Raw genomic sequence first — 11638 nt, forward strand, 5'->3', positions numbered from 1 at the left:
TGTGCTTGTAAATTAGTGCCTATGTAGCCAAAAGCTTTTCTGTCATTTAATCTGTAACTTAATAATGACCACAAAATTAAATGATATTTTGTATATTTGACATATTTTTAATTTAATACTACAAGATTTATAAGTCCTTTTTTTACGCTCTTAAATTTTGTATTAAGTTAAAAATAACACAAACAAATTAAAATGGAGATAATAATAATAATAATAATGATAATAATAATAATAATAATAATACCCATAAGGAAAAGTCTAATGACCCTCCAAGTTATTTATCACATTTTCGTGCTTGTTTTGCATTTACAGATTTCCTATAGTTGCTTTAAGTTGTTGTGTCAAGGTTCCATGGCACTATTCGATTCTTAAAATTGGAAAATATGCAAGTACTTAGGTGTGTTTTGTTAGACATGATATGTTTTTGTGTTAATATTGTAGGAAGCTAGGTTTTGGAGCTTAAATGAAGAAAAAAAAGTTGAAGTTTAGCAGGAAACCCAACTTGCGAGCCTACCTACGTGGCATGGGTAGCTTCGTGGGTCTCATAAAGTGAAGAATCCGAGAACGTAAAAGTTTAAATTTTCTCTAACACCCATGATGGAGGAACTTATGGGGCTTGGGTGGCACTTGCACCACGTAAGTGTCATAGTATGTCAAACACTGAAGCTAATCTAGAGCTGAAGTTTCTCTGCAACCCAAGACACCACCCACAAGCGTGGGTGCCACTGATGTCCCATAAGTGGCCCTTGACCTAAGTTTTGCTGTTCGTTTTGGTTTAGATTCTTAGGATTTTTATCTAATCTATAAATACACTTCTGACATTTTTAGTGAGTTTATGGACTCTATACTTTCACAATCATACATCGATATCAAGATTCAACTTTTGATCTTGCAATCCATTATTCTTGATTATTTAGTTGATTATGAATTTGAGAATTTATTTTTTCTTCTTCAATCATTGTTAGATTCTTCATATTCTTTCTTTATTGAATTTCATGGATGTTTTCGCAAGCATGACAGGCAAAACCACCCAACTAGGGCTGTGGGAGCCCTGGCGAAATAACAAAGTAGAGGAAGTGCAACATTGATCTTGATCAATATCCTTGTATATATTGTGGTCATCTTCGGGTTAATTGTTTCCTTAGCAGTGGCCAATGTTGAGAACTAACCTGTATTCAATAATTAATTTATAAGAGAGGTAGAGATAGGGAAAAATATCACTAAAATAATTTGAGGCTACCGACCCCTATCTAATTAACTTGACACTCAAAAAGTAATAGTTAATCTAGGATTCAGGAAAAGAGTTAGTAAGGAGACACCCTGACACTCAAAAGGTAAAGAGTGAAATTCTCTAAAAGTGTTCACAAGATAGTTAGTGATACATAACTCATCAAATTCTGCATACAAGATATTGGGATAGTTCAACAGAGCACGATAAACTATAGAGTTAGGAACTCAGAGGAACACAGTCCTAGTGTTCATCTCAGATTAATTACAACTGGAAGAAATCAAGACTTGTTACTATTTTTTGTTTGATACAAATTCATCCATTTACATTTTTGCACTTTCGGCTACTTCAACAAGTTTGTGAGATAGATTCGATCTATTTCCTGTGGGTTTGACCTCAACCTAGTTGGGTTACTCTAATTTGACAATGACTGTATTGTATCTTCATGGAGGGTATAGTTTGGACAAAACAAAATTTTGGCATCGTTGTCTGGGAATACTGTTATGGATTGACTAATTAGAATTTACATTTTTATTCTTCTTAGGGCGTACACTAATGTATGCCCAGTGCTAGAAGTTGAGTAAATCTCTTGATCCCATTTTATCCAGAGTAAAAAAATCCTACAACAGAATTATAGGAAGTCAGAGCACGATTATGAAGCTCATTATGAGGAGCTTCAGGAAGATCCACATGACATGCCTACCCCATCTACGCATAGCATTTACAAGATAGCGAAGCAAACCACCGAGTGGTTATTAGTGAAAGAAAATGTGAGGAGGGATAATTAGTATTCCCATCGTGCAGGTCTAAAGGTGATACAAAGATAGGATGCTGATAGTCGAGCAAAACTCGACATAGTTACAGAAGATAGAGCTCCCGTACTCCGAGCTTATCAGTACATTCAAACATATGATAATCCAGAGGATAAACTGGCATATGTTAATCCCATATAGATAAGAGCTATCATTTCTCCTAAATTTTTCCTGGGAACAAAGTTTGGTATCATAAGTGCTATGATTCAGCTATTGAATTTGAAGAGTGTGTTTGAGGGTTTGCCAAACCGATGATGAAAACATACACATAATAAATTTATATGGGAATTCGCACTTCATATAATATTCTTAGGGTGAGTTGGGAAGCTTTGAGACTCAGTTTGTTCCCATTCTTTCTAATTGGTGAAGCGACATTATGGTTAAGAAAACTACCTCATAGGTCCATTACTACTTGAAACTAGTTGTGGAAGCAATTCTTAGACTATTTCTTCCCTCCTGCTAGAATGATATAGTTGAAAGATGAGATCTATAATTTCAAGCAAATACATTATGAACCAATGTATGAGGCATGGTTTCAATTTAAGAAGAAGCTGATGATGGTGACTAATTATAGAATTTCATGGAGAAATTTGCTAGAAATTTTCTATCGTGCCCTAAATACTAGTTCCAAAGTTGCTATGAACTCTATTACTAGTGGAGCATTCATGAGCTTGCATTGGGATGTAGCATCAGAAATCATAGATCATATCCCTCTTACCAATCGAGGGTGGCATACTCAGGAGTCAGAAAGAGGTACCGATACTTATGCTATTGGTAGATCCAGAGAGCATATAATTGTACACGATTTAGTGGCTCAAGAAGTTGCATAGATAAGGATGAAGATTAGGTTACTAATTAAGTAGTTTGCAACTATAGGTTTAGAGAAGGTAAATGTCATAGGTGCACAAGGTAAAGCACGTAGATTGTATAAATTTGATGTTAAAGAAGAGGCAAGGTATCTAGATAGAGAGATGGAAAGTTTTTGAGCCAAGGAACAAGGGTCTGCTAATGACAATTGGAACTCGAGGCCAGGGAACTAATGTTGGAACTACTATGAGGATGGATGTATAGATCAGAGCAAAGAGAGAGACGGTGATTGGAGGCATAAGGGTAATTTTAAGAAGAAGAGTGGTGCGTATGTTCCACCAAGAAATTATGACATTGAGTTAAGGATGGAGGAGTTACATACTAAATTGGTGAAGGGGTCAAAAAATTAGTAGAGTTGTCTTAAGAAGATTAAGATAGACATTTTAGGTTTGACCCAGAAAGTGGAATCGCATGCTAACACGATTAAGCAACTTGAGTAGCAATATGGTCAGATGTCAGCGACCTTAAATCAGTGTCAATCGGGCTTCCTTTTGAGTAGTACTGTACAGAATCCTAAGAATGACAATCATAGTTTGGATATCACCATTTGTAGTGGTAAGTCAACCACTGATCCTCCCATGCCTATAGTTGATGAAACTTTGAATGATGTTGTTGATATTGATGAGAGTTGAAACTTGGAGGGTAGCACCACAGAGTGAGGGACCAGTTCCCTTAAAGTTAGTCATATGCAATTAAATAGTAAAGCACTGCAAAACTAAAGGTTTTGCAGAAAAGTAAAGACATAAAAATTAACGTGGAAACCTCTTTGCTCAAGGGAGGAAAAACCATATCTTGCCCTCATAAGTACTCAAAAATCCTCTATAATCGAACTCTTGATTATAGACTCCAATGATCCTAACTCTAGGCTCTACCTACTCGTAATAACTATACTACAAGACTACCTTGACAACTCTACCAAAAACTCACCTTGATATTGATTAACTATTAACCAATATCACACTTAGGTAACTTTACCTAAGCACTCTCAAGAAAACAAGAAAATAGAAAAACATTACTCTTATAACATAAGTAAGTCATTTAAAAATCAAGGCTTGACTCAAGAACACTCACTTTTTTCAGTACATATAAAGATCCTGAACTTGAGCAGTACTTGAAAAACTAACTTTTCATCTCTTTTACTCTTTGAATAATCAGGATTGTGAAAACTCACCAATTTGAGAACATTTTTTTCCTTTTATAGTGGAATAATGATTAGGATAGAAATTTGATTGGGCCAAATGTCCTGAAAGGTAAAAGCTTACCTGTGCAGTCTGTTACACTAGAAGACAAAACTGCGTAGACCTTGTGAAAATTATATTTTTCCATGAAAACCTAGGGACCTGGACCCTTGTTCTCAACTACTCATCATCAAAACAAGATATAACAATTTTCCCTCTTTTTGATGATGACAAACAAAGAACATGACCACAAATATTTGGAGCATCAAACTCATTCACCATATAAAGTTGGAGTGATTACCACTACTGTCAGTGAATGTTCCCCCCCTCATCATACATCAAGCTTTCCTTTAACATAAAGACCTAGTCCCTTGTTGTTAATTGACACTAAAAACTCACCCATTCATTCACTATGTGTCAGTATTCACCCTGTTAATATGTGTGCATAAATCAATATTTATTTGAGCATTTCCCCCTATCAATATGCCATCATTGCATTCAGCACATCTGTATAACCCGTCACTTGATTTCATGACTTCATTCATTGTATCAAACATCTCACCAGTTAAATTAGGATTTGGTCATTAACATATAATTATATCATTATCATGCAAGAAACCTAGTCCCTACCTTATACATTCAACATTCCCCCTTTTGGCATCATTGAAAAGTAACAACAGTAAACCAAAGATAAAGTAAGCACAAGATAGTTAACTCATGGCCAGTGGGGAAATGCGAATAAAAAGAACAACTTTTAGATTAAGGAGAGAATAAATTAAGCACACAAACAAAAATTCATTCATTGTTAAGGGGATTAGTACCATTACATTATTCCAAAAAATCAATGGTCTTCAAAAGCCAACATAACCACAAGAATTGGAAATTAACACAGAGATGATAAGAGAATAGGGATAATAGGACTTAGGTAAAGGGAGGCTTAGGGGAATGCAACTTAATTAAAATCTCCATTCTTGAATGCTCTGCAGCATGGGCTTCCAGCAACTGCTTGGTATGGTTTTACATTTCTATATTTGTTCTTTGAACTTTACCAATAAATTCTAAAACCTTGACCTAGAGCGTAGCATTTTCTACTGCAAGTTTTCCAGAAGCACCCGATCCCTCAGAAAATATCTGCTGACTTTTCATCTTCAATTGCACTATCTTAGCATCCTTGGAGGCTAACTTGATCCTCAACTCCTTTATTTCTTTACTTAGATTTTCTTGAATAGCTAGTAGCTTAGGTACTTGAGGTACAATTCCTATTTTCCTTCTATGCATTTATTCTGGACCAATATTGTCAAACTAAATATTTGTTTGACAGTTCCTGGGGTCCCTTTAGTTCCAGCTAATCCAAAATATTGAAACATTTTGTTCAAGAAATATCCATATGGCATTCTATGTTTTTCTTCCATCTCATAAATTATCTTGAGCATATGCTCTATCATTAGAGCAGGCAAACTTATTAAATCAAACTTGCTTAAGCATTCTAGCAGAAATAGATCAGCTATAGAGGCTATAGTTCGTTTCTCTAACCTTGGTAAAATAACCTTATTTATGAACTCAAACACCAACTAGAACTCACTGGTGAGAAACTTCTTTCTCACACTGGCTATTTCCCTCCCATATTAGAAACATTAATCAAGAATTCAGCTAAGGGTTTTTGCTTCATAACAGTCCTCACATCAATACCAGGTACATCCAAAATCTTTCCCAATATTTTTTTATCCAGTCTTGTTTCCTTTCTCTACACTTGTATAGCCAGACTGAAACTATCAACTGAGAATTCTATAGTGTAATAGAATTCTCTCACCTCACCCACAAAGACCATAGTAATTGGTTCCTCTAACAGGTGTAACCAACCTTGATGTCTTTCATACTCTACTAGCTATACCATTCTAGTCGCAACCTTGATGTCTTTCATACTCTACTAGCTATACCATTCTAGTCTTCTCATATATCTTGGGATCAAAAACCCTTTCTGATAGCACCTTCTGTGTTTTCAGTATCTCATTTCTTTTCACTTTAAAAATATCCTACTTTTCTTCTTCTTTTGTATGTCTTTTTGCATCACTGCTTGGTTATTTTTCATCAATTTTTATCTTTTTAGGACCAAGTCCCTTAGAGAATTTCTTCCTTTTCACAGTTATGTGTCTCTTCTTCATTCCAATAGGGCTACCAAACTTTGAACTGGAGGACCAGGTCTTTTTTGCACGTGAATATCTTTTATTATTTTCTCAGTTGTAGCAGCAACATCTAGATCAATATCCTCATCCTCTCCAATCTCAATAATTTCAACATTATCCTCCTCTACTAAAGCAGCTTTCTTAAGTCTTCTTCTCTTGGTGGTCGAAGAATTACTTGTCTTTATTGTATCCACTTTCAACTTCTTTTTAGACCCCCTAATAGAATAGGTGTAGCAACTTTTACATCAGAGTCACTCACTTTATCCTTTCCTTTATAGCCCTGTTGTTTCTTCATGTTCCACCTTAGAGATGGTTCATCCTTATTCTCCTCATCCTTCTCATTAGGAGGTAATACAACTCTTTCATCCTTAGATACTTTATCCTTTCTCCTACTGTTTGCTCTTCTACAATGACTGAACTTTCCTTCGGGTCATATGTGAGAAAAAGTAAATTCTCAACCACCCAATCTAAGCTATTAGATAGATCAAAACTCTTTACAGTTATTTCTTCATCATACAATCAAGCGAAAATTGGATTTGAATCAAAGGGAGTAGGGGAACCAAATACTTGTAAGTTTTTTAAAATTTCAGTACCTTCTAATTCTTCATAGTAAAGAGCAATTAAAGAGACACCAGAAGGTTTTAGTTCTTTGAGGGAAGGAGGAATTTCATATTAAGATGTTTCTTGTTCAATCAGCGAACCAAACCCTTGATTTAGATCCTTCACTATGGGTGATTCAGCAAAAATTTTAGAAGTTGAGAGTGTTTCAATAGGGACAAACTTATTTTACGGTTCTAAATTTTTTTGGAGAGGATTTTTAGGCAGAGTTAATACAGGTTCTTGTTGAGGACTTAAAGCTATTTTTTGAAGGTATTGGGCGTTAAAGAATCAGATTATTTGATTTGGGGATTTTTGAATTTAGTTCATTTAGGGTGTTTTAAACCTCAAGTAAAGGCGGGATAGGTAAAACATTCTGTGATTCTTGAGGAAGATCAGAAGTGGGCTCTTTCATGAAGGTTAAAAAAGATGAAATTTCTGCCATTCTGAACTTTTGAGAGAAAAGGACCAAGTTAGTTTTAGAGACAATTTAGGAAGATGATTTAAGCTAATTTGGGGATGAGTCAACAAGAAGATTTGATTTATTAATAATGGAGGTGATTGTTTGACAATTAAAACGGTCTTTTTGAATTAACGCGTCTAACTCTAATAGGTGCGACTCTTCACATTTGTTGTGAATTGACGACATTTTTTCAAAATAGGAAGGAAATGTGGCCTTTTTAAATAGAATTTTATGATTTTTAAGTCATTCTAATTTGGTACTAGCCTGAAGGATGGGACCATGTCCCTCTCTTTCTTGAGTGAATTCTCCATTTATGCTTGCCTCAACTATTTTTCTCCAAAACTATTCATATGGGTGTATAACTGCAAAGGTATAGTACTGAGTTAGACTATTATGAACCTATCTTGCCAAGGATACCTATCACCTTATCATAGCTAAATTTTGGAAGAATGATTGATTCATTTAGTAGGCCAGGTTAAATTGATCAATCCCAGATTCAGCTTGTTAGTTTCAATACACTATTTTGTTCCAAATTTTTTTTGTACATAGATCTAAGGATCAGGTCTCATACTTAGCATCCTTTAAATTGCTAAGCTTCTTTCAACATTGCATTAAACTAGTCAGCATCTTTCAAAAAACATTCATATTTTTGAGCTTACATTTGGACAAAAATGCTTAGAAATTTATATAATATCTGACTTGAGCTCTTGTTTTCACTTCTATTTACAAAATATGATGTCAGAATATCAAGAGAGTCAGAGCATCTGTCTCTTAAGTTTGGCCTTCTGAGATGAGTTTAAAAAGGATAAGGTGCCTGTTAATTTTGAGTAGACCCTTCTTATTGATATTCTACTGGAGCTGGGATCTTTGACTAAGATCTCAGATCACCGCCTCTTTCCTTATTCTCATCTGCATTATTTGGGTGGATTCACCAACTTTGGTATGCAACGGACCAAGTCCCTTGAAATTAACTATTAGAGAAAAAAAGGAACTTATGTGTTCGATGAATAAACATATTTGTTTTGAATACAAAAATAAGTTGCTTTCCATCAGCCACACATATTTTTAATCCTTTTTACTATTTCCACATTAGACACCTCCACATTGAAGTGTATTTGAGAGAAAGAATATAGTCAAATTTTATAGTCATATGCTATGAATATCCACTAGCAGTGATCCTATTCTGACTGCAGTCCCTTTTTTTTTATCTACAAACAGAGTCATTTGTTAGATTTGGGAACCTACTTGAGTTTGAGTTCCCAATAGAAGGAAAAGGGTGTAATCAAATTCTTCTTGACCCATCTTGGTAATGAGATTTTCTTTATATTCAAAAGTCTAGAAGCCTTAGGATAGACATTCCCTTGTTGAATATATTTAACACTGTTTATTCTAGCTCTCATCCAACTTTGACAGTTTTCTTTCAAGTGACCACTTCTTCTATAATGTGTGCATATAGCTTTGCGGACTTTATTTTTGACATCTTGGACAACCTTGCCCTGAGATCCAGGTTATTGAATTTTATATTGATATCCAAGTCCCTTACCATTTCTAACACTTTGACTAGTTAAATTAGAAAAGATCTATGAGGATGTGGTCCATTGTAGAGATTTACTAATTTCTTCTCTCAGATGGACCATGTCCCTTTATAGATCTTCATTCTTCTAGAGTGCAGTCATGAGGTGATTTTGAGAATCCCTTAATTTTTCTTCAATATTAATTTGAAGCTTTGAGGATTTTTTATTCCCTTTACTATCAGAAGCATCTACATTCTCCAGCTGAGTTAGCAAACTCAGATTATCAGATTTTAACTTAGCAAACTATTCTTCTGTTTTAGAAATCTAGAGAGTTAAGGCTATTAATTCAAGATCCTGATTTTCTAATTTCTCTTCTAGAGCATTTTTCTCAATAGTCAGTTCACAGACTGAATCAATCAAAATATTTGCTAGCTTCTTTCCATTCTACTAGAGTAATTATCTAAATTTTTCTTAATGTCAGAGAGATTGACCTCACTTTTTTCTTCATTTTTAGTGTTTTCCAAGAGAGAAAACAAGTAATCAAAAATCACTTTCTCATCCTCCACTACTAGCATGGACACATCTTCAACCTTCTCAGTTTTATCAGATTCACTGGATGAATCTCCCAGACAGCTAAGGCCTGCTTTTCTTCAAAATCAGCTGCAACTTTTCTTCTTGACTTTATAGGGACCTGGTCCCTATTTTTTATTTTGCCACTTCTATTCTTGAGATATTCCTAATGATCCATTTTCTGTATTGGACAATCCTTAATGAAATGCTAGGACTTCCATATTTGTGACAAACCTCCATAGTGCCTCCCTTTCTGCTACTACTTTCACTTCTTTAAAACTGACCACTTTTCTTCAAAGCACTAACAATTACTTTTGCCAAATAGGCAACATCTGTGTCTTCTTTATTTGAATCTAACTTAGAAACCTTCAATACTAAAGATTTTCCCCTTTTACTTTCTTCTTCTCTTGCCCTTACTGCTTTTTGAGTTCACAAGTCTTTAGATTCCAAATAAGTTCATCCATGGTGAGAGTTTTTAGGTTTCTTGGCTCAGTGATAACAACCACATTATTTTCCTAGGATTTAGGTAGAACCTCCTGAATTTTTCTGACCTATTTGTACAAAGGAATTATTTCTCCTAAACGGTGCAACTCATTAGTAATAGAAGTAAATCTGGTATGCATCTCTTGAATGGTTTCTCCTTATTTCATGATGAAGGTTTCATACTGTGTAGTCAGCATATCAACTTTTCAATCCTTCACATCAGTGGTTCTTTCATGAGCTATTTTCAAGCAATCACAGATTTCCTTAGTATTTTCACATGTTGAAATCATGCTATATTCAGTAGGCCCTATGCCACAAACTATCAATTTCATGGCCTTGTATTTCTTCTCAATTTTCTTTCTGTCTTGATCATCATACTCTCTTCTGCTTTTAAAAACCATTTTAGTAATTTCTCCTTCTTTAACATCTTTAACTGGAATATGTGGACCATCAAGTATTATATCCATCAGCTCACTATCCTTAGCCATAATGAAGTTAAACATCTTGGTTTTCCACCACCCATAAAACTGCTCATTAAATCTAGGTAATATAGTAATATATTGCCCTTCTTCAAGATTGGGTGGAGTAACCATGATAACTAATTCATTCTAGGTGTTAACCTTTTAGAGTGTTTTTACTCTGATACCAATTGTTGAAACTCGGAGTGTTGCACCACACAGTGAGGATCCAGTTCCGTTCAAGTATGTCACAGGCAATTAAACAGAAAAGAACTTTAAAACTAAAGGCTTTGCAAAAAAGTAAAGACACAAAGATTTATTGTGGAAACCTCCTTGCTCAAGGGAGGAAAAACCACGTATTGCCATAGATACCTTAGGTTTCTCTTTGTTAAGCATCATGTTGTGTGTTTTTATATTTTTATTTCCCGAGGGCATGCAAACATTCTAAGTTAAGGGTGTTGATGTTCCATGGTTTCATGACACTATTTGATGCACAAAATTAGAAAATATACAAGCACTTAGGTGTGTTTTGGTAGACATGATGTGTTTTTGTGTTCATATTGTAGAAAACTAGGTTTTAAAGATTAAACGAAGAAGAAAAAGTTAAAGTTGAGTAGGAAATCCAATCTGTGAGCCTACCCATATGGCGTGGGTACTACCTACATTACATGGGTGGCTTTGTGGGTCTCAGAAAGTGAAGAATCAGAGAGCCTAAAAGTTGAAATTTTCTCTAACACCCATGATAAAGACACTTATAGGGTGTGGGTGGAACTTGTGCTACATAAGTACCATCGTTGTTCATATACTAAAGCTTATCAAAAGCTCTTAAGTTTCTTTGCTACCCACGCCACTACCCACATGGCATGGGTGCCATTTACGGCTAGTCCGTGGCCACCGATCCAAGTTTCCCAGTTTATTTTGGTTTAGATTTTTAGGGGTTTTATGTAATCTATAAATGCTCTTTTGATGTTTTGAGTTATTTTATGCACTTTTTACTTTCACAAACGTATATTGATTTCAAGATCTGACTTTTGAACTTGGAATCCGTTGTTTTTGAATATTTGGTTGATTATTAATCTGAGAATTTGATTTTTCTTCTTTAATCATTGTGAGATTCATCTTATTCTTTCTTTATTTAATTCCATGGATTTTTTCACAAGCATGAGCAGCTAAACAACCTAACTAGTCTTGTGGGAACCCTAGAAAAATAATAAAGTAGAGAAAGTATAACATTGTTCTTAATAAATAATCTTAAATGTATTGTGGTCGTCTTTGGGTTAATTGT

This window comes from Capsicum annuum, chromosome 11 (genome assembly GCF_002878395.1).
Source record: "Capsicum annuum cultivar UCD-10X-F1 chromosome 11, UCD10Xv1.1, whole genome shotgun sequence".
In the NCBI taxonomy this organism is placed as follows: domain Eukaryota; kingdom Viridiplantae; phylum Streptophyta; class Magnoliopsida; order Solanales; family Solanaceae; genus Capsicum; species Capsicum annuum.